Source organism: Strix aluco, chromosome 3, assembly GCF_031877795.1.
Source record: "Strix aluco isolate bStrAlu1 chromosome 3, bStrAlu1.hap1, whole genome shotgun sequence".
NCBI classification, from domain to species: domain Eukaryota; kingdom Metazoa; phylum Chordata; class Aves; order Strigiformes; family Strigidae; genus Strix; species Strix aluco.
Window position 1 is genome coordinate 54976370 of NC_133933.1, and position 21823 is coordinate 54998192.

The following is a 21823-nucleotide window of genomic DNA, read 5'->3' on the forward strand; positions in this document are numbered from 1 at the left end:
ACTCCAGGGATTTGTTGTAAACTCTGTCTCTGAAAATGTGCTTGCTGTACTGTATTTAGCAGAAACAGTTTAGCCTTAATAAGCTGATAGTCTGCACGGGAGCATGGATCAACTTATTCTCATTAAGAATGTAAGCAGCTTTCTAACAGTCTTCTTTGCTGTTCAGCCTATGCCAGAGAAAGCAGGGATCTCTCCTCTAAAACCCGTAATTTATGAGTTTATTCAAACCCGCCAAATTGCTTTAAGTAAACGCCTCTTATATTTGAAAATTCCCATGGCAACTCATTTAGTTTGGCAGGAAGGCAGACCCAAATTCAATCCTTTTATCCTCCAGCTAAACCATTACAATGGTAATTCTGCTCTGACAATCTGAAGAGACTGCTAATTACTGTACTCGGGTCCCTAGACAGATTTCCCATTCAGATTAAAATGGCTGTGCACAGCAGAGAACAGTAGCAACACCTTTGTGCACAGGAAGGGATGTGCTCTCACATTACGGCTTTTACAAGAGGCTCCATGACTGCAAAGACAAAGAATCTTCTACCGGCTAAGTTGTGCAGAACAAACATGAAGACAGGAAAAAAACAAGGAGCATGACAGCAAAGTAGACAATTGAACGACTAACTTAAGCGTTTTGACTACTGAAGATATTTAGTCACCTCTCAAATGAAATTCATTCATCTTCTGTTGTTGCTATTATGTACTGCATGTAATAGTCAAAACTACAGATCAAGGAACTACATAAAACGCTACTGAATATTGTTTTGTGTCATTATACCGAATGTGTAAGCGCCAACTGTCTCACTGTCACCAGAACGTCTCAATTTTTAAAAAGCCACCCAGGTCCTTTTACAGCGTTATTTATTTTGAGAAGGGTGTGTAGGTTTTTTGTGACAATGCTTTCTTCCCCTGTCACTTTTAATCAAGAAAATGTTAAGGAAACTAATGACTGCTCCCTTGCTCTTCTGCCCCAGCTGTTCTCTCTTCCATTGAAATGTAAACAGCAGCTCAATGTTGAATAGAATAAACATTTGCTGTCTCTAGAACAACATTTATCGTATTGGAGAAGCCTAAACCCTGTCTTAATTTTGTCTTCTAGAAAGAATGAAGATGGTGGTCTTGCTATCCTCCCATAAAATGTATTTTCTTAGTACTCTGAAGAAGTGAAAGGTAACTTTTGTTTTTGAAAAACTGGAAAAAAGGGAAGGCATGGGTATTACAAATGCCATACAGCCGCTGGGAAATCAGACAAGAGGACATCCACCCTGAGATGAATTAAACAAGACCACCATCCTCCCTAGACTAGCAACTTCCAACTCATTTGAAGAAATGCTCTTGGAAAAATCTTAAAATACATTAGCATCTTTTACAGGTGATGACAAAAACAAGCACTAAATCTTCGGATAAAATTTTAGTATGCTCTCCTATATGTACCACCTACCTTCTTCCCTCTTTAATGTGGCAGAACTAACTACCCTACCCCAATGGTTTAGCATGGACACCAAAAACAGGAGTTACTCAAAAGAAAGCTAGGAGGAGAGAGCAAATGCTCTAGTATCACTGTGATTACCAACTTATGAACCCTTAAATATTTTTTCTAGTGAAGGCAATGACCTCTTTACCAAGAGTTCTGGGCACATGAAAATAGGTTTGTATGTTTTTATTTATTTTTAAATCTTCCATAGTTCCTTTATAAGTAACCTACAACTCCTCAGTGTTATGGGGTCATCTCTTGACAATCTGTTTTAATAATCTATCCTTGTTAGCTACTGATGGACTATATTAATGAATCTGAGTTAGTTTGGATCACCTGCATTTCAGGTTCCACTAAATAGTGTAGCTCCACCCAGTGAAAGAATCAGACGGCATAAGAAAAGGTATTTGTCTAAGTACTGCTAGATCATTTTGGCACTGAACTTGAGGACTTCTAGGGTATTTAACTTGGAAGGCAACATCCATACCAGTGAGCTGCACTTCAGAATATGTGTGTGTGGCTGGTTTGTACAAGGCTGTTGTTCATCAGTGAAAAACGTCCCAGGTGTGTGGTTAACCAAACACACATTTTAAAGAATCAGAAACTAAGTGATATGGCCATGGCTGCAAAATTACCTCATAACCCTTTTCAGGAAGGTAAATATCAACTTCAAAATAGGTTTTCTCTAAACAACAACTTGTTAGTTTTTTCAGGAAAGCCTCTCTCCTTTTGCATAAGAATCAGGCTGAGACACATTATAAGGTTAGTGGTTACTGTATATGTTGACAGGGCTGGCTCCAATAGGTCCTTACTTCCCAATAACTGCTAAAGCTGGGAATGCTTTGGATACAAACCTCTTCTCAATACTAGATTTAATAACTGACCTATCTTGAATGACTTTTCTTCACTTTCACCTGCATAACCTTAAGATTAGAGTAATTCTATTTCTATAAATTTAAAAATATTCTACTTTATCTCTTGTTTATAACCCACAGAAGAAACCCATTTATTGATATGCCTTAGTTAAACCTTTGTAAACCCACATATGAAACTGACTTCTTCACTACTACAAAAAAGGTGGAGGCTATGGTCATAAATGTATTGCTAAAACTTTTCTACAAGGTTCAGATACACATCAATACCAAGGCTCCTCCCACATTATCCAAAAATGTTCATATCTACAGATTAAGTCTTGGTTTTGTTTTAAACTCCCTCTCTTTATCAGCTTGGAGAAACATAAAAAGGATGCCACAGATATCAAGGATGCTTATAAATCACCCCATCACTTTATCTAAGACTTTTATGAAGAAATATTCATAATAATGCATAGTGCTGTGCCTTTCATATGATACAGCATGCCCAGCACAATCTGTTATCAGGATATTACATTGGTTTGTCCATTCAGAAACCGAACTGGTGCACTGTTAGGTGATCTCTCAGTTGGGAGTTTTTCATCCTTTTTCCTGAATGCTAAAGATCCACTAGACTCAAGTAATTTATTTCAATGCTGTATTCTTGCAATATTTTCCCCATTTACACTTGACTTTCTCATTTGCTTCACCTACATGTTTATTAAGCTAAGCATTTAATTGACATTTCTAAAAAGCAAGGCAGTCAGTGAGGAAAAAGAACAAACTTGAATACCACCTCTGGTCAGTTTATGTTTTCCACTATTGACCCTGACCTGAATAGCTTTTGTTTCTAGTCCTAGCTAATACACTTAAATAGTTTTAAAATAATCTGTTTACATGAACAATATTTTAAATGGTCTGAATTAAAGTACTATTTTAACTTCATATGGCTGCCGCTGGCTTCTCACTGAGATGGCCAATCTGTCACACAAGCTACGAGCATTTGCTCTGAAGTTTGAATGTCTCTTGGAACACTCTTCATCAGAAATAGGTTTTCTGACTTACTATATGTGTGTATATATATATATAAAGCCCTAGTTAATCTTTGTTTACACCATGCTCGCTATTCTTGTATTTATCACATTTCATTCAAACATTTCAGCTGAAAAAAATGTGTTGTCAGCTTCCACTCAGAGGCCTCCATTTACTGCCATAAGCAAAGAACATACTTTTACAATTCAAAGTGTTTTGACATTTTCACATCACTACAACAATGTTTTCTGAAATTAAATATTTTCATACTACAACTACTGTATTAGCTTTTAAAATCTTGGGATGCATGTATACATTTATTGTCTTTTTTTAAACAAAAGCATTGTAATTTTGGAACAATGAGCTGAGGTGTCATAGAAGAAATACTCAGTTTAGCTGTAAGTTCAATAGGTATTAATCACAAGAAAGATAACTGTAATATGCCCAGCATATCCAGGGCTGTATGGCAACCATGAACAACAGGAACATGTCTCTGAAAAGCTTAAGAAAATGTAGAAGCACCAAATCAAAGCTATGTGAAAAGCATGGTGTGGCGTCACTAAATATTTCACTGATGAGATTAAATCAATTAGACTCGATGCTTTCCCAGTCATTTCAGGGAACACAGAACACAAGTCTAAAAGCTGTTTCAGTTCATGCCCAGGACATGATGACAGCAAGGAAGGAAACAACAGGTGTGAGCGTAACAGAGTTACACTATATAATAAACTGTTGTAGGAAAAATGCAATAAACTGTTGCAGGAAAAGTTATGACCATTGGTGAACACAATGTTTTGAAAGGGAAAAATCTGAAATGTAGCTGGAAAAGACAGATCTCTTATGTAAAATACAGGACTAAGAACAACTCATAAAACTGAAATACAAGGATGAACTTTTGACCTTTTCTACGAACTACTTAGTTTTGGTCACATTGCAACAAGCAAGAACATTTATTTTAGAGCAAGAACACCTATAGTAAGCTTCACAACTTTTCTCCCTTTCTCCAAATGAAAACTAACCAGCATCAGTAAAGAACTAGATGTGCAAAAAATAAGATACATTCTTAGAAAGTTACACAAAATGGAAGCAAAACCAATTTTTAAAATTTTAGAGACATCAAGCAATGCGTTTAATTTCAAAACATATTGTCTGCTCTCCCTTTTCATCTAAAATGTCATAATAGCTAACATATATGTTTTCTCAAAGTATTTTAAGTTCCACATTAGCTTGATTCATAACGTTTGAGAAAGTTAAACTTTCGGTATCTTTCATTTAAAAAATTACGGAGATATTCTAAACTTACTGCATTTTTGTTTTAAGAACAGATTTAGTTCTAAAATCCTATATGCAATGACAAACAAGAAACCCAAAGACAATTTTATCATTAAACATTTCTAATGAAATGCAGCCGTATTGTTAAAAAGTCTTTTAAGGGTAGGCTGACTCATCTAAGAAAGCAGTCAGACCCATCTGGCCCAATTAGTGAAGCAGAATCTACAACTTCCATCAACAGAAAAGAGAAAAAAAAAAAAAGTAACTCCATATATTGCTCTATCCCGACCGCTACATGCAATTCATTCGGTGGTTTATAAGGATGCTAGTGAAGGCAGAAGTAGTACCGAAGAATAGGTACAAACAGTCCGAAGTAATGTACTTCAAGATGTAAGGAGCATTTGAGACAAAACCATACTGATACATGACACATGCTTGCCCAAATTATATTCATTTTTTTCTTAAGTGCCTGTTGGTGTTCTAGAAGTCTGTTACATATTTTCATATGCCTGTAAAACATTCAATGCATACCTATACTCTAGCATCAAACACTGCACATATTACTTTACATACAGTGTACTACAACCAGAATAGATCAGCTCCTCTAAACAGGAGCAACAGTGCAGAAGCCCATACAGAAAGCAGCTCTCAAGTATTTTGTATGAAATTTCTCTTCAGCACATTAGACAGTTATTTAAGTTTACAAGTGTATTACATGTGGACACCAAGTATGCATATTAAATGTAGTATGTTCAGTTACTGCATACAAATTCTCCTACAGATGAGTAAGTGCCACTTCCACCCTTCCTAAGAACAGCTTGACACTGAACTTCAACTATAGAAATATCGTTTGTCTCCATTTAAACCAAATAAAAATTAGTGCCTGGTGTTATTACTTAATATTTTAATAAGGACACCATTTCATTTTCATTTTGGGGTTTCTGATGATTTTCTAGGTTGAAGACAATACTATACGCTTGTGGCATTTGGCAGCTTATGAACAGAAAGCTCCATGTGCTTTATTGTGACATTAAAACACAGATTAACACCCACACTTCCTCATGTTGCTTCACCATTTTTAAGTATTTGTAAACAGTTGATTGGCCCACCTAGACAGTGTTTGAAATCACTATATGGCTTCATATTTTGTACTGCAGTGAATTTGTTCTTTTCTCTTTGGTTACACCACGAGCCAAACAACAATAAAAAAAAAAAAAAAAAATCTGAGTTTGCTTTAGTTTTGGTGATAAAAGTAGATAATCCATTTACTAAAAAGCTTCGAGTCACCTTTACTATCATCTGTGCCCCCAGTTTTAACCCTTCTGGAAGCTCTTATTTCAAGAATCTAAGGCTTACATGGATAACCTTCATAAAAGTGTAACTGCAAAAAGAAATTAGTGCCTAAAAATACAATTAAACATTCTAAAGAAGATCTTCAAAGGTGGTATTCAACAGTTTTCTTTGCCCTTTTTAGTTTGAACTTATTTATACTCACATATCTGGAAGGTTTCTTGCTGCTTCTTCCAATACCTACTTACAAAGACTAAGTTGCAGAGTGTAGAAACATCTGTTATAAAGAAAGCCTTGAAACAATTTTCCAATTCACAGGAGAGTGCATTGACCTATATCTCCAGTGCTTTACAAAAATACATATTAAAATAAGTGCAAACAGGTATCGTACCATCTGACAGCAGCAATCAGAGCAATGACACACTATTCCCTACCACAAACTTCTTTTTGTATGTTTTACAGTGCACTACATTTGATCTCAAACTCTTGCCTGACAAAGAAATTTTAAATCAAGAGTTTTGTTACAGAGATATAATTAGCAGTACTGATATTTTAAGATAAATTAACTATCCCTCCACAGTTTAAAGACTCAGAATACAAAATCTGAAAGCATTTCACAGTAAGGTAATGGGTAAGCAGTAATTTCTGGGAAAAGTTCTCCATGGAATCATCACAGTAAAAACAACATTTGATAAAGACATTTGCTCAAAAATATGAATCTACTGACATTAATGTAAACTATTTCGGAAATTCTATTTTACAATGGAGAAACTTTCCCCAGAAAGTTGTCTTTAGAAAATTATCTGTAAAGAAAAACTCACGTAACCTCCAAAAATGAAAGTTAAATAGCGTAAAGATGAAGTATACTCATGTTCCTAATGAATTATCTCCTCTAAAGAACATGACTTTCTTGTAACTTTTTATTAACTATGTGATGCAGAAGAGATGTGGTCTTGGGAACTACAAACTCCAGAACACATTTTGAGCCATCTCTTATCTTTTAAAAGTCAGGAAAAACTTCACTAGTATTACAGTGACATAATTCTTTTAGGATTAAAAAGTCAAAACAATAAATCAAATTAATAACATATTTCAATTATGGTACATTTTTATTTCTACGAAAAAGGTCACCTCCTTTCTGTGGCTAGTATGACAGTTCAGAAACCAAAAATCAGCTGAGCTATGCTGCAGCAAGAAATGCCATCTTTATGTTAAATGTCCAAGTCATTCCTGAGATCAAGAGATTCAGTGTTAAAAGAACTGAATCAGACACGAACCTGATCGGTGATGGAGCAGAGTAGTTTTTCTTTTTAGCTTCCAAAGGACTGTTGAGAAATTAACAGGGTAGTCAGGACAACTGGTGCTGACTGATCATTTGCATATTTTCAAGGATCTTCCACTATCTAATTATTCCTGACATGAAACCATGATTACCACACTTTCCCTTACTGACAGCATATATTACCCCAGGGGAAGCAGCTGGAAGACACCCATGATAGTTCCCAGTTCCATGTTCTGGATGTATAGCCTGTACCAATTTGAAATCTGCAGACCTGTATCATTTGATCTTGAGTGAGGTTCACCTATCAGAGGAAATAATTATCCTCTGCACAAAGAGGAAAAACAAAATAGCACCCCTTTATAAACACTGTCCAGGATTTGCAACAGATGTGAAAATCTGGAAAGTTGACTGTTCATAAATCACTCAAAATCTGGCATCTGAGGTCATCTAAGCGCACAGGTGCCAAGACACCTGGGTCTCAGAGTGAAAACAGCTGCTGGTATTACTGAAAGATTCCATTTATGGTCAATAGATGAAATTTGCTCTGAGAAAGAAGTGGCATAGCCTCTGAGAAATCCAATATTGCTCTGTGAATTCTGCATGGTAAGTAGGAAATGGATGTTATTTTTGTAAATTCCATCTTGAAATTTAGTGGAGATACAATGTTTAAAGCAGGATCAACCATGTCCTTTGCAAAAAGCTAAGAGTCATCTTCTAAAAGCTCATCATTGAGATAAGGAGAAAATGTGATGCTTTATCTTTGTTTGGAGACAGTGCTTCTCTGAGGATCTTTGGATGTATGGACAGACGAAAGTCTGCACTGAACTGACAGTGTCTCTTGCCTACTGGGAAGAAGTCAAAACATATCCAAATCCCAAATCTGACTTAAATATGGTTCTTAACTCCTTCACAAAGCAATAGACCCACAGATGCTAGAGTTCAGATAAGAATATTCTCACAGATGAAAAGTGTGGTTGCTAAAGCTACGGAGTCTTTTCAAGATCCATAGATATATTCACCATTATGTGCCTGTATGTGAAGCAGCAGAGATGCTGTCGGCACCAACAAAAGACACTCCTAAAGCCAGGAAACAGTCCTGAAATTACAGCAAAAAAGATTTAACTGTTCTACATTTGAGAGTGGCAGAAAGGTACAACACACTGTCAGCCTTACTAGGGAGAGTAAGTGGTGTCTCAAGAGTTAGAAAATCCAACTGGTTTACCTAAAGAACGAAGACAAGATAACCAACAAATAGCAGAGGCTTTTGTGCAAGTTGGTACATAAAACTGTTGAGGGTGAATCGAATATAGAAACAACCAAAGGTACTCTTTGTACATTTCATAGTTGTGAGTGCGAGGTCTGGATGTTAACTGCAGAGGTCTAAGCGACAGACTGGTTCATATACCATTTTAAGAATTCTTTACCCAGACCATCTTTTGGAGGAGGCTGAAGGACTCAGCAAGGATTCAGAAATACCAGTTGCTACAGTTTTCCAAAAGCAACGTACTGGAGATGAGGCAGCAGAACAGTGCATAGCAAAGAATCTGGAAGGTGGTGGAGAGTCTACAGAAGACCTAGGAGACTACTTCCAAAAGCAAGTATGGATAGATTTATGTATCAAAGAACTGTGCTTGAGGAAGGTGCTCATTACTGAGATGAGAGGCTATTTCACTCACATCAGATCCTTCAGGATTATGAGCATGCTCCAAGCAGGATGATACTCTGGTTTTAAGACATTCTTGTCCTCCTTTATGAAACTGTGCAGAACTAAAATCTACAAAAAACGACAGGAAAGCCATGCTCTGATTAGCATCCCTAAGATGCCACACTTTGGGTATCAAGAGACAAGGAGGACCCTGCACTATAACACCGAGTACTTATTGTAGGAAAAGGGACTGAGACTTAAATCATGATCAGATCTTTTTTATTCTTCTGAATCAACAAACACTGATACAAGCATAGGAATAGTCACCTGTATCGATCTCTCTTTTCCAAGAAACTCAGTAGAAAAAGCCCTTAAGTTCAACCACACTATTATTGCTATTGGTGCAACCATACGTTGTGCAAATATAGGTGCACACTATTGGTGCTACTTTTTGTCCCTCTTAACTGTGGATTGTGTGCCACACAGGACATATGTTGTTCTCTGCCAGAAACACAACACATCCATATTCTTTTGAGGAAAAGAAACTTTTACCACAGAAACACAAAAATTCTCCTGATAAAGTTAAGGAAGTGTAGCCATATGCCTGAGGTCAAAGCCAGGAAAAGAAATGGTCTAATAAGTTAGACATTTAAAGGATGCCCTAATAGTTAAGTGTGAAGGTATGTATAGAGGAGCACTGAAAGAATAATTAAAAAAAAAAAAAAGATTCTGCTCCCCCAAAATCCACTGTGAACCATTATTTTGATGTTTTTAAGAGTATTATTTAACTTGTTTGGCTTGGTAATACACGTGGATAATAATGCTTTAGAAGAATAGAGACAGGTTTACTGTTTAATTTCTATAATTACAACTCAAACTAAGACTTTTTTCTGAAATTACTTTTTTTGTCATAAGAAACACGCTGATGTTCTAAAGACTTTTAAAGTCAAACCTAATTTTTCTACTTTTTACATAAGCTTCCCTTGAAATACAAACTGTTTAGAGAAGTTAAAGCAGTGATATTTACTGCTTTTATGCCAGTTAAGGTTCCCTGCTAATAAATTGGTTTCATTAAACAGGATTCTACTTTGACACTTCTGTGAAAGAAATTATTAAAGTGAAAAGTAAAGCTTATAAAAAACCAAACTGATAGCAGAACACTAGAAGGAGTGGTTTTTTTCCACCATGAGTTACTAGAGCCACCTCCATCAGAAAGAGGTTACAGAATCTAGTAAGAGAAGGCATGCCTTAAATCACAGGTGCTCTTCACTAAATGACATTTAATTGTATATCTAGTTTCCTTGGTTCCCCTCAACATTAAGACTGGGCTGAAAGGGTATGTGTACAAAGTACTATTAATTTTAATGGGCTCTAGTTACTGGACTGACTTAGGATATTTTAAAGAAATCCCAGCTACAAGTAGTGAAAGTCTTATTGAATGATGATTAACATTTGTATGTTGGCACTGCTACAAACAGATTACTTCTAACAGCTGCAAAATACACAGAATGTAAAGAATGGCATAGTAAGAATAAATTGCACTATTTATCAGCTTTAGTGTTTTTACATGCTTCACTTTATTTTCCAAGCACTGCAATATGATTTACACGGCAACAAGAGATGACATTTTCTCAAATGGTACTGTTAAGAGTCCCTTTAAGGCTGCCCAGTTGAGCACAACTCCTAGGTGACTCTGCAAAACTGCTAATCTTCCCATTTACTTTCTAAGGAAGACAAGACCTATCATTTAATACCTGGTTTACTAAAGCCTTACAGCACAAAGGCTACATAGCTGGATATAAATATATATAAAATTTTAAAAGTTCCTCTACAAAAATATTTCAGTACTACACAGAATTTACATGAAGGCTTATGATGCCACAAAACAGTTTTCAAGATAATTTAAATTTAATTCTAAGCTGAAATCAATGAAACTATTTCTTATTAGCACAGCATTAGTGGGTTAAAAATGTGGAAGAAATGAACACATTCCTCTTAGCTCCCTTTGTCTTTCATTATTTATCTTCCAAGACAAAACAATTGGTTATACTCTCTCTCAAACAGCTTTCATGCACAATATGAAATGAAGATTTTATTATTCAAAACACCTCTGTTGATAGAACTGATTTTGATTATAAATTCTAACAAACTAAGCAAGCAAGCTCTCATTTTAAAACTGAAACTTTTCTTTAAGACCTGGGCAGCTATAGGTGTACTCATTAAAAACTAAAAGCTCAGACCAGCAGACACAGAAAAACAAGGCCCCTGGCTGCCTAACATAGGCAAAAGGCTTAGCAAAGAACTAGAATTGCCTACTTGCATAACTTCCATCACTACATCATTCAAGTGCCCATGAGTACATATGACAAATCACTACTCCTTCTTCTAGTTTCATTTCAGCTTTCCAGATGTATCATTTGCTTGCATTAGTACAACTATATCAGTATAGATACTATGGTTCCCAGGAAAGCCAGCGTAGTCAAAGTTTTTTGGTTTTGTTTTTGTTTTGTTTTTTTTTTTTTTTTTTTCCAAACTATTACACATAAGCTAGAGAGTGAAGCTACTTCTAAGATGAGAGCACAGTGGTGCATGCAATTACATGACTGAAAATTCATTTTCAAAGTAACTACAAATGATCTTAAGACAACCAGCTCCAAATGGTGGTTTGGGGGGTTGATTTTTTTTTTTTTTAGTCTCACAAAAGAGGATTTGCAGTGTACAATTTTGAAGACTATAGAAAAGTATTGATCAAAGGCTGGGTTTATTTATTTATAAACAACGCAACTGAAATTCTTAGCATCTACAGCTGCGTTCGGTCAAAACGAAAACTTCACATATTCCAATCTATTTTTAAGAGGCTACAATATCAAAGGACTGGATATAGCGTTAGAGACTGCCCACTTTTTCCTAAGAATTGCTGCTGTTCAGATTTCACTTTCCACCACAAGTTGAATTTGATGAACATACTACTTACACAGATGTTGGGGAAATACTAAAAATTAGCTAATAATGGTAATACTGAAGATGTAGAAGGCAGTTCTGTTTTCACTAAGTTACCTCTATTAATAAAGTATGTTTGAAAATAAGGCAGAGCTTTTAAAATACTTATTAGAATACATAAGTATAAAAACCCCCATACCATTTCCAACAACACACACAAAAAAATGTACTACTTGATTCGAGTTTTAAATGCTTCTCATTAACAAATGTGTTCTAAGCAAATGCAACTTTCCAGTAACATCTCATCTAAACTTTCACTTTCTAGGACAGTTTACCAGTCTCCAGTTTAATTTAAAGTATGGCCCAGTTCAAAATCACAGAACCACAGAATCATCTAGGTTGGAAAAGACCCTGAAGATCATCTAGTCCAACCATTAATCTAACACTGACCGTTCTCAACTACACCATATCCCTAAGTGCTATGTCGACCCTACTCTTAAAACACCTCCAGGCATGGGGAATCCACCACCTCCCTGGGCAGCCCATTCCAACCCCTAACAACCTGTTCTGTAAAGAAATGCTTCCTAATATCCAGTCTAAACCTTCCCTGGCACAACTTGAGGCCATTACCTCTTCTCCTATCGCTTGTTACTTGGTTCAAGAGACTCATCCCCAGCTCTCTGCAACCTCCTTTCAGGTAGTTGTAGAGGGCGATGAGGTCTCCTCTCAGCCTCCTCTTCTCCAGACTAAACAACCCCACTTCCCTTGGCTGCTTCTCGTACGACGTGTGCTTCAGACCCTTCACCAGCTTTGTTGCCCTTCTTTGGACACATTCAAGTAATTCAATGTCCTTTTTGTAGTGAGGGGCCCAAAACTGAACACAGTAATCAAGGTGCAGCCTCACCAGTGCTGAGTAGAGGAGCAAGATCAGTTCCCTGTCCCTGCTAGCCATGCTATTTCTGATGCAAGCCAGGATGTTATTGGCCTTCTTGGCCACCTGGGCACACTGCTGGCTCATGTTCAGCCGGCTGTCAATCAACACCCCCAGGTCCCTCTCTGACTGGCAGGTGTCCAGCCACTCCTCCCCAAGCCTGTAGTGCTGCTGGGGGTTGTTGTGGCCCAAGTGCAGCACCCGGCATTTGGCCTTATTGAAACTCCTACAGCTGGCCTTAGCCCATCGCTCCAGCCTGTCCATATCTCTCTGCAGAGCCTCCCTACCCGCGAGCCGATCAACACTCCCACCCAACTTGGTGGCATCTGCAAACTTACTGAGGGTGCACTCGATCCCCTCGTCTAGATCATCAATAAAGATGTTAAACAGAAGTGGCCCCAAAACTGAGCCCTGGGGGACACCACTCGTGACTGGCCACCAGCCGGATTTAACTCCATTCACCACAACTCTTTGGGCCCGGCCATCCAGCCAGTTTTTTACCCAGTAAAGCGTGTGCCCATCCAAGCTGCAAGCAGCCAGTTTCTTGAGGAGTATGCTGTGGGAAACGGTGTCAAAGGCCTTACTAAAGTCAAGGTAGACAACATCCACAGCCTTTCCCTCATTCAATAAGCAGGTCGCCCTGTCATAGGAGGAGATCATGTTTGTCAAGCAGGACCTGCCTTTCATAAACCCATGCTGACTGGGCCTGATTATCTGGTTGTCCCACATGTGTTGTGTGATGGTACTCAGGATGAGCTGCACCATCACCTTCCCAGGCATCGAAGTCAAGCTGACAGGCCTGTAATTTCCCGGATCATCCTTCCGACCCTTCTCATAGATGGGCGTCACATTGGCCAATTTCCAATCTGTCGGGACCTCCCCGGTCAGCCAGGACTGCTGGTATATGATGGAAAGTGGCTTGGCGAGCACCCCAGCCAGCTCCTTCAGCACCCTCGGGTGTATCCCATCCGGTCCCATAGACTTGTGTATGTCTATGTGATGCAGTAGGTCACTGACTATCTCCTCCTGGAATGCAGGGGGTGTCATTCTCCCAGTCTCTGTCTTCTGGCTGAGGAGGCTGGATTCCCTCAATACAGCTAGTCTTGCTATTAAAGACTGAGGCAAAGAAGGCATTAAGCACCTCAGCCTTTTCCTCATCACTTGTTACCATGTTTCCTCCTGCATTTAGCAGGGGATGGAGGCTCTGCCTCATAAATGATACAAGCTATTTAAAATAGTTAGCGCCAGTCTCTTATATCATGCTCACCTATGTTTCTCCTGATAACAGGGTACACAACATTCCCATATTAAAGCCTCAGTTTATAAACAACTTACGAAAGAAAGAGAAATCTTATTAGCCCTCTACTGGAAGCTGAAACATTTCTGTAGTGTTTTAAAGAAGAAACACTTAAGTTTTCTATTGAATGATAGGTGAAAAACACTGGGCACTTTTCCAAAGGTTAGAATTTTCTGTGTTCTGACATCAAAATAGCATAATATAGAACAACTTGATGACTATAAATCATCAATCAGCATTAAACCACAGATGTTTGTATGACAAATCTTATTTTTATATGATTAGAAATCTACATTTCAGAACTAACACCGGCAATAAAGCATGATTTAAATAGCTGGAAAAGGGAAATGTTTACTGGTTACTTTACTACTACTTTACAGAAAAATCTTTGCAATTGCTAAGATCCCTCTAGAAACCACTGCCAAAACAACTTGTACATAAAGTGATCTGACCTCCTTAATGTAGTCTGATTAATATTTAGTATGAAAACGTGTTAAAAGTGCAAGACAACAAATTACTATTCTTCCTACTATGTCTCCCCAGGAATCACAATTCTACAATTAGCATTTCTTTCAATTAGGCATAATGCTGTGATTTCAAAAAAGAAAACTAACCAAACAAACAAAGAGCAACTGTAACTAGAAATGAAGGATAAGGAAAATAATACATGGGTAATTTATTGCAATTTTCTTGTCATCTTTATCAAGATGCACAGACAAGAAGAATCATAGCTTCACCATCTACTTCTTGAATAAGGGAAGAAATACTTTAACAAGATATTATATAAAGATCCCACCTTACATGCTCTGCTCCAGGGCTATCAACAGAAGAAAAAAAAAAGATATGGAAAAAAAAAAAACCCCAAAGACTACAGGAAACACTGGAAATAGCCAAGAACAGATGAACCAAATTTAAAAAATGGGGATGAAGAATGAAAAAGAAAAAGTTACAGGTATCATGAAATGAATTACCAGAATAGGGCAATGTTATTTTTTTCTTCCACAGCTATGTCTACCAAAAACCAAATAGATCAAGCACATTTCTGGAAGGCAGACAAAACCCACATAGAACCTAATTAGAGCTCCTAATAAATGCATAATTCTGCTTTGGAAGGGCATGTGCCTACTGAGTTTCAGGCAACTGAGCTGCTTCGTTTCTCTTTGAGAAGAGACTATTTTGAAAGTTTCCCAAGGTCTTTTTCAGAAATTATGATCTACCATTTCTCAAGTTATACATTTGTAACACCTTAAATAAATGAATACAGAGGAAGGTGGTATACATCTCCAACAAAAATTTTGGAGAAGGAAAAGGGGAAAAGAGGTTATTCAACAGTAACTGTATGCAGGCACAATTAACTCATTTCCCTGGGTTCTAGAAGTACTAGACTATACTGGACAGTGGAAAACAGATGAGGAAAACCTACATACTATAGGCTTTCCTCTTCTGTTTTCCACTGTCATATTCTGCTACACTGAGTTTCTGTTTATTTTGTTCTCATCCTATCTGCAGGTGAACATACTCACTTGAAGTTCTACAGAAGTTTATTTAAGGGTGGTCTGCTGCAATGTCATTTTTCCCTAGCTGCGTGTTCTCATTCCGTCACTTCTGTCAGTGCTAAACCAAAACTGATTCCGTAGCAAGTCAGCTAATCCAAGGTTAAGCTCTCCACCAAATGGACTCGCTACATGGTCAGATGAAGGCCAGTCCTTTCAGATGCAAAACAGGAAGCAGGAACAGCAAATCATGAAGGAATGGCAGGACTGCAGCAACCCTTGGTTCATACTGTCATGGAAACATTAAGTCTGCTTCACACTACTAAAAATAACATACTATCACCTCTCCTCCACATCAAAAAGTTTACCACGTGTCATCTAGCAGTTACTCCCAAGAAGTCTGGCTGCTTCATTACCCTACCTACAGAGCTTCCCTTTCGATCACTTACATGATGTGCCCTGTGAGAGACTTGAATCTGTACTGACAAAACAGATGTAATGCAGGAATTTCCTAAAAAGCTTTTAAGGACAGCACAGTTCTTTTTCGGCTACTGTATCACTTATTCATTTCATAATTTTAATTGAACAAGCAGCAAACAATGGATTGCACAGCATGACCAACATTTCAACGTGGAGACGATAGAAGGCGGCACTATATTCTCACTTGTGAAAGCAAAAATGTAAAACCAGCACACCATGCAGGAATGAATTAGAAAGATCTATTCAGGGAAGTCAAACTTGCATGCAGAATTTATTGAGACTTTTTAGATGGCTAAAACAAACAAAATCTTGTCCTAGTATCTTTCAAATTTCAAGCTTTTGCTAGTCTTAGCTACAGAGCAACAAATTATGTACAGCATTACTACAATATCCCCTCATTTTTTTATTAAAGCTAAAGCATGATTAAAAATTCTTAAATTAAAATTCTTTCTACCGTATCAGGTTTTTGCTATGTAATTCACAGTACACAAAGTTTTCAGGGTAAAAATGAAGACATCCTTCAGTTTACTGTAAGAAGCCAAAAATACACCACAATGGAAATTTACAACTACACTTACAAGGAAGGTATTAGAAATTTAGTTTAATAAAGAAGCACCACCTTCTCACACTTGCTGAAGGCTGTCTTTGGGAAAGAAATGCTTTTAATTTATCCAGCTGAAAAATAAAACATTCTGCCAATACTATTGCCCCTTAATTCTATTCTCTCCTGTTACATAAAGAAAATGTGTTGCATATAGGAGTGACTAAAAATGGAACTACCATCAAAATAACATCCCTAGTAACAGGGAGTAAACAGAAGGACAGCTAGTGAGTACTTCCATATCAGGCATCACTGTAAAGAATGTTCCAGTTTGTAAAAATCATGCAGTAAACAGCACATTAAACCAGATGAAACACTAGAATGTCATTTTCTGCTGCTGTTTTGATAAGGAGTACAGCAAGCATTTGGAAGAAGAAAGTCTGAGTAAAATCCTTGCACATTAGCTGGACTACCATGGAAAAGGCTCAGTTCTTTAGCGAAGCAAGACATCCAGTGTAACCACAAAATGCTTGTACTGTGTTTTTCCAACATCTCTTCACAATTTAAAGCAGATACAGAAGAAGAGATTGTATCCCATTTAACACAGATTTTTTTGTTTAGCCATTGGGTCACATACATTTGCTATAGCTGTCTGCATTACACCTTCATACAAAGCTTTGTAGATATTTTTGTTGGCATACTATCTTTCAAGTCAGTGAACATAAACAGTATCATGCTTCATGATGCTTACAGTGAATAGTTTATTTGATTCTTTTATTCAATTATTTTTTTCTTCATAGCAGAGAGATGGCTATCTTCAAGGTAAAAATCAAATCCTACATCCCCAGATTTCCTTCCACTATTTTTTTTATTCTTAATTCCTCTGTCTTCTACTATACAGAAGATAGTAATCCTTTGTTTTATAAACAGTGTATATTATCTGTTTTAATATTTTGACATAAAAAAATAATTTGTAAGGTTTCTCCCAGTTCCATCTTTTATCACAGCTGATACTGAAGGCAGCCATCATCGGCACAGGTTTTCCCCATTTTCTCCATGATCTAGAATTCAGTTTCAACTTGGTGAGGCTGTTTTTATTGCACAAGTGAAATACAAGATCTTACATAGTGTTAAGTTGCTTCTTTTCCTCTGAAAACAGCTAGTATTTCTTAATTGTACTGCCCTGGTTAACACATCTCCTAAACATTCGGATCCCCACTCCTACTTATACTTTTCCAGTAGTGCCTTGCATTTAACCTTACCAGCCCCTCAGGCCAAAGTAAATTCACTGAATAGTAAAACCTTAGCTCAAGAAGATTCAATCAATCACTTTCAGCAACTGCTTCAGCCTCTTGGGCAATTTTCAAGTATTTCCACAGTTGTTCTCATTCTCATTTTTACTACTCTATTATTTGTTAAGCATAGCTATTTTCTCTCTGTTGTTTATGAAAATTTTTAGAGGCAAGAGTGTATGATTTACTTCCTTTATTTCATAGTTTCACTAATTCACTTAGCCTTCCAAAACAGCTTGCTGGAAATGGACTACAGTCATAGCAGCAATTATGATATGGTTAAAGGACAGTAAGATCAGTTTATCCAGCACTCTTCAGACCAGTTTGGTATTTCTGCTTTAACATTTGAGGATTTGTAGCTCTGCAAAGTTGGCTTTGACCCGACAACTGGCAAAATTAATTTCCAACTTCAGCTCCTCCATACATCAAGAATTATCCAAGCTTTCCTCTATTACTAAATGCCTTATTAGCTTTTGGTAATTTGGACTCTCTGTGAATTTACGTTATAGATCATTTTGGTGTGGAAACTGTGTTCTAGTAACACCTTTATTTTGCACCCTTTCCTTACTCCATTTTTTCATTCCTCAACTACAACACTAAAACATCTATCACTAAACAGGACAAAATTCTTGGGAACGCTATCACAGACTGGTAGTAATTGTTGCTTAATGCATAAAGTTGCTACAAAATACACAAAAATGACCATGATAAAATTGGTTATTTGTTGACTCCCATTTATTTTGTCATAATTAATGTTATTCCATATTAAGGAATAATTATCTTATCTCAGATATATAGCATGGTTTTATTTGTGTTTGAACTACCTTAAAAAAAAAAAAATCATTGACATTCATCAACTAAGGATTTTGACATTATGAAATCAATACTGCTTGAGTATTTATTTAAATTAAGCTCAATTATTTTTTTGTTTAAATAATGATACTTTCCCCTGTACCATACAGCTAAATTTAAAGATACTCAAGACTAAAAAGTCTAAAAATCACTCTTACAGGCAACAACCAAATGTACTAACAAAATTAAATGATCTTCTACTGAAACATACGTCCTACCCATCACAACCTTAAAATTCCATTATCGTAGTGGCAAATGATATACACAGTTTGACAGAGAACATCACTGACTACTATGTTGTAGCTGTCGTCAGACAAGATGAAGGCAGCAACCAAGTAAAACTACAGCTGCCCCAATGCCGGAAAAGCAATACAAAGAATTTGAAAAACACTGATTCCAGACCAAATTAGAATTAGTAAAAGCCAGCCTTTTACTCAGAAAGGAAGAATGTGGAGTCAAAGGAAAAAGAGGTAAAAAGTATTTGCCTGAAATCTGAATTCTGTTCTACGTGCCTCATCCTATACAAAGACAGTATAAAGGTGAATTAGTAATTAGAGACCTGGACATCTGTGTAACGAGAGGAGTATCTAGAAAACACATTCAGCTAGAAGAGTTCATTAAACACTTCTTAGAACATGCAAAAGCCTTACATATTTCTAGCAGCAGAATTCAGCCCTACTGCCCAGGATCTCAAAGAATAATTGCAAACCCTTAATGACGCTGTAACTCAGTACACTGTACTTAATTATGTACATCTCCTTACACAGGCTCTGCATTTTTTCTTACATTCTGCAGTGTCCAATCCAGAACACCTCTTGTCTTTCCTTTGCTAGAGAACTGCCCATCCCTACTGGACTCTCACAAGTAACAAATAAAGTCTCAAAGCTCTCACAATGAAGAGAGATCAATAACCTGTAGGATTCACTTTCAAAGGAGGCATAAGGACCATATAGCTCAACGTGATCTCAAAAGTCTGGAGACTGTTTTATTCTTCCTGTTTTTCTTTGGAGAAAAACATGAAAGAAACAGTACCATATGATCTTGCAGGTCCAGATAATGACCAGTATCTCAATAAACTATGGGAAGAGGAAAAGAATTAGTCCTATCGAACTTGAAGTATAGCTAAAACAAAAGAAGTTTCATACCAAAGAAATTTAAATACAATACAAAATAGTATCTTAAAAAAAAAACCAAACCAAACCAAAACAAAACAAAAAAACCCACCAGATTTTGGCCTTTCTCCTCAGGGAAAAAAAACAGCTTGTTCAGCTGGTGTGCCTCAAGTTACCCTTTTTATTTCTGAAGATAAACTGTTTGACTATACCACCATTTTGGTAAAAATCCAAGAGCAAGTGGAAAGGGAAATTAACAATTCAAATCCACAAGAAAAAAAAAAAAATCACTAGTGATCCAGATTCATAGAGATGAGAAGAAACACTTCACTACCGAAGTACCTTCAAACGGAAATCCATTTTAGAAATGTGCCTATATGTGCACTGTTGCTATAAATTGTAATTAGGCTTTTTAATAACTACAGTATAAAAATAACTGATTATTCCAAGAAATTAGTAACTCATTCCCATCTCTAACACTAGCTTGCTTTTCTGAAACCTGTCTCAGAAAACTGAAGCATTGCCACTATACGGCAAGGATGAGACTGAATCTTTTCTCCTACAAAATTTCAAATTTTATTAAAGTTGGATGGAGATAAAACAGAAATGCATTAATATATTTTTATCAATTTTAATCCTCTGACATTTATTTGAAAAACAGTAATAGCTGCAGGTATTCTACCATGTGAAAAGGAATTTCCAGTTTTCCATTCATACATTTTAGAGCATCTTTGGAATCTTCCAACATCCACAGTTTCCCCCATCTTATCATAATTGGCTAGGATTTCTTCTTTTTCTGCATGCTTGCCCTAATTACGTAAAGGTTTATGGCTTCCTTCATGGAAGTTTTCAATTCATATCTTTTAATCCTAAAGCAGAATTTTTCAACTCTCAAACTGCCTGAAACCATAATTTTATTAAACAGTCATTTTTCTTACTAACTGAACAGATGCAATAAAGTAGTGCAAAAAGTAGTTCACTTATATACTAATTCACATGCCTGTTTCAACGAGGCATAATTTTCAGACATGAGAGCCAATAGACCTTTAACTCTTGCTCATGTAAGTAATAAGCACTGCCCAAATCTCTTATGCCTACACATAATATGTAGAGATGTTAATGAAATGAACTGACAGTGTTTTTCAACTGATGCTATATTTGGACAATAATTAGCCCTCAGTTGTTTTTTTCTAAAGGGAAAAAAAATATTTCTGTAATCAGAATTACAGAGCTCCCCCCACTGATTAAGTTACTAAATGAGGCAAAATATTTTCAAGACAAAGAGCCGACTGACACTATTGCAATGAAAAACTACTAATCAATCTTTTTTTTTTGAGGCTCAAAACACCACCATCCACCAGCTCTGGAAACCAAGTATAACACAAGCTTACATAAAATATATACATTACTATTTAAGATGTACTGGGGTATTGTGACCTATCAGATCATCTTGACCATGACCCTTCAGTGATATTATTCAACAATAAAAGGGAGGTAGAATAATCAACAGACATTTGACAAAATCAACCCTGTATCACACGGAAGTTTGAGTTGTGTGGTTTTAAAATTATTTGCTGCATAGTAGTTAGAGAATGAACATAGGGTTTCAAGTTTTACCCATATAAAAAGTCTTTCTTATTACTATTTCTAATCCTGACTATAAACTCAATCCCTAATGGGCTCAAGATCTCTTTAGTAGATGAATAAATTCTGAAGATCTACTTTCTCTAGTTGTCTTCTGCTTTCAGGGACTGACAGTGTGCAATGTGAAGAGGTCTAAATTGCATCTTTTTGTACCTCCTGCTTAATACTCTATCATATTTTACTAATTCAAAAACTGTCTCTCTCCCAATCTTTGGTAATTTAAAAAATGTGTTCTGAATAAGTGTGCTTATACAGTATGTGTCACCACAAGTTTCCTCACAGCCAGCATCTACTAGCATTCACCAAGCACCCAAAATCACTAGTCATTTTAATACCACCTACTACTTTCTTTCACAAAATAATCTTTTTTTTTTCCTTGTAACATGGAGAATTTT

At 36.6% G+C, this 21823-nt stretch overlaps 1 protein-coding gene across 12 annotated transcripts in view; it reads right to left on the reverse strand.

The window, feature by feature from the left end:
- Window positions 1–21823, reverse strand: part of QKI (QKI, KH domain containing RNA binding) — a 169478-nt gene that overhangs the window by 33664 nt on the left and 113991 nt on the right. The gene's annotated exons all lie outside the window — the stretch shown is intronic.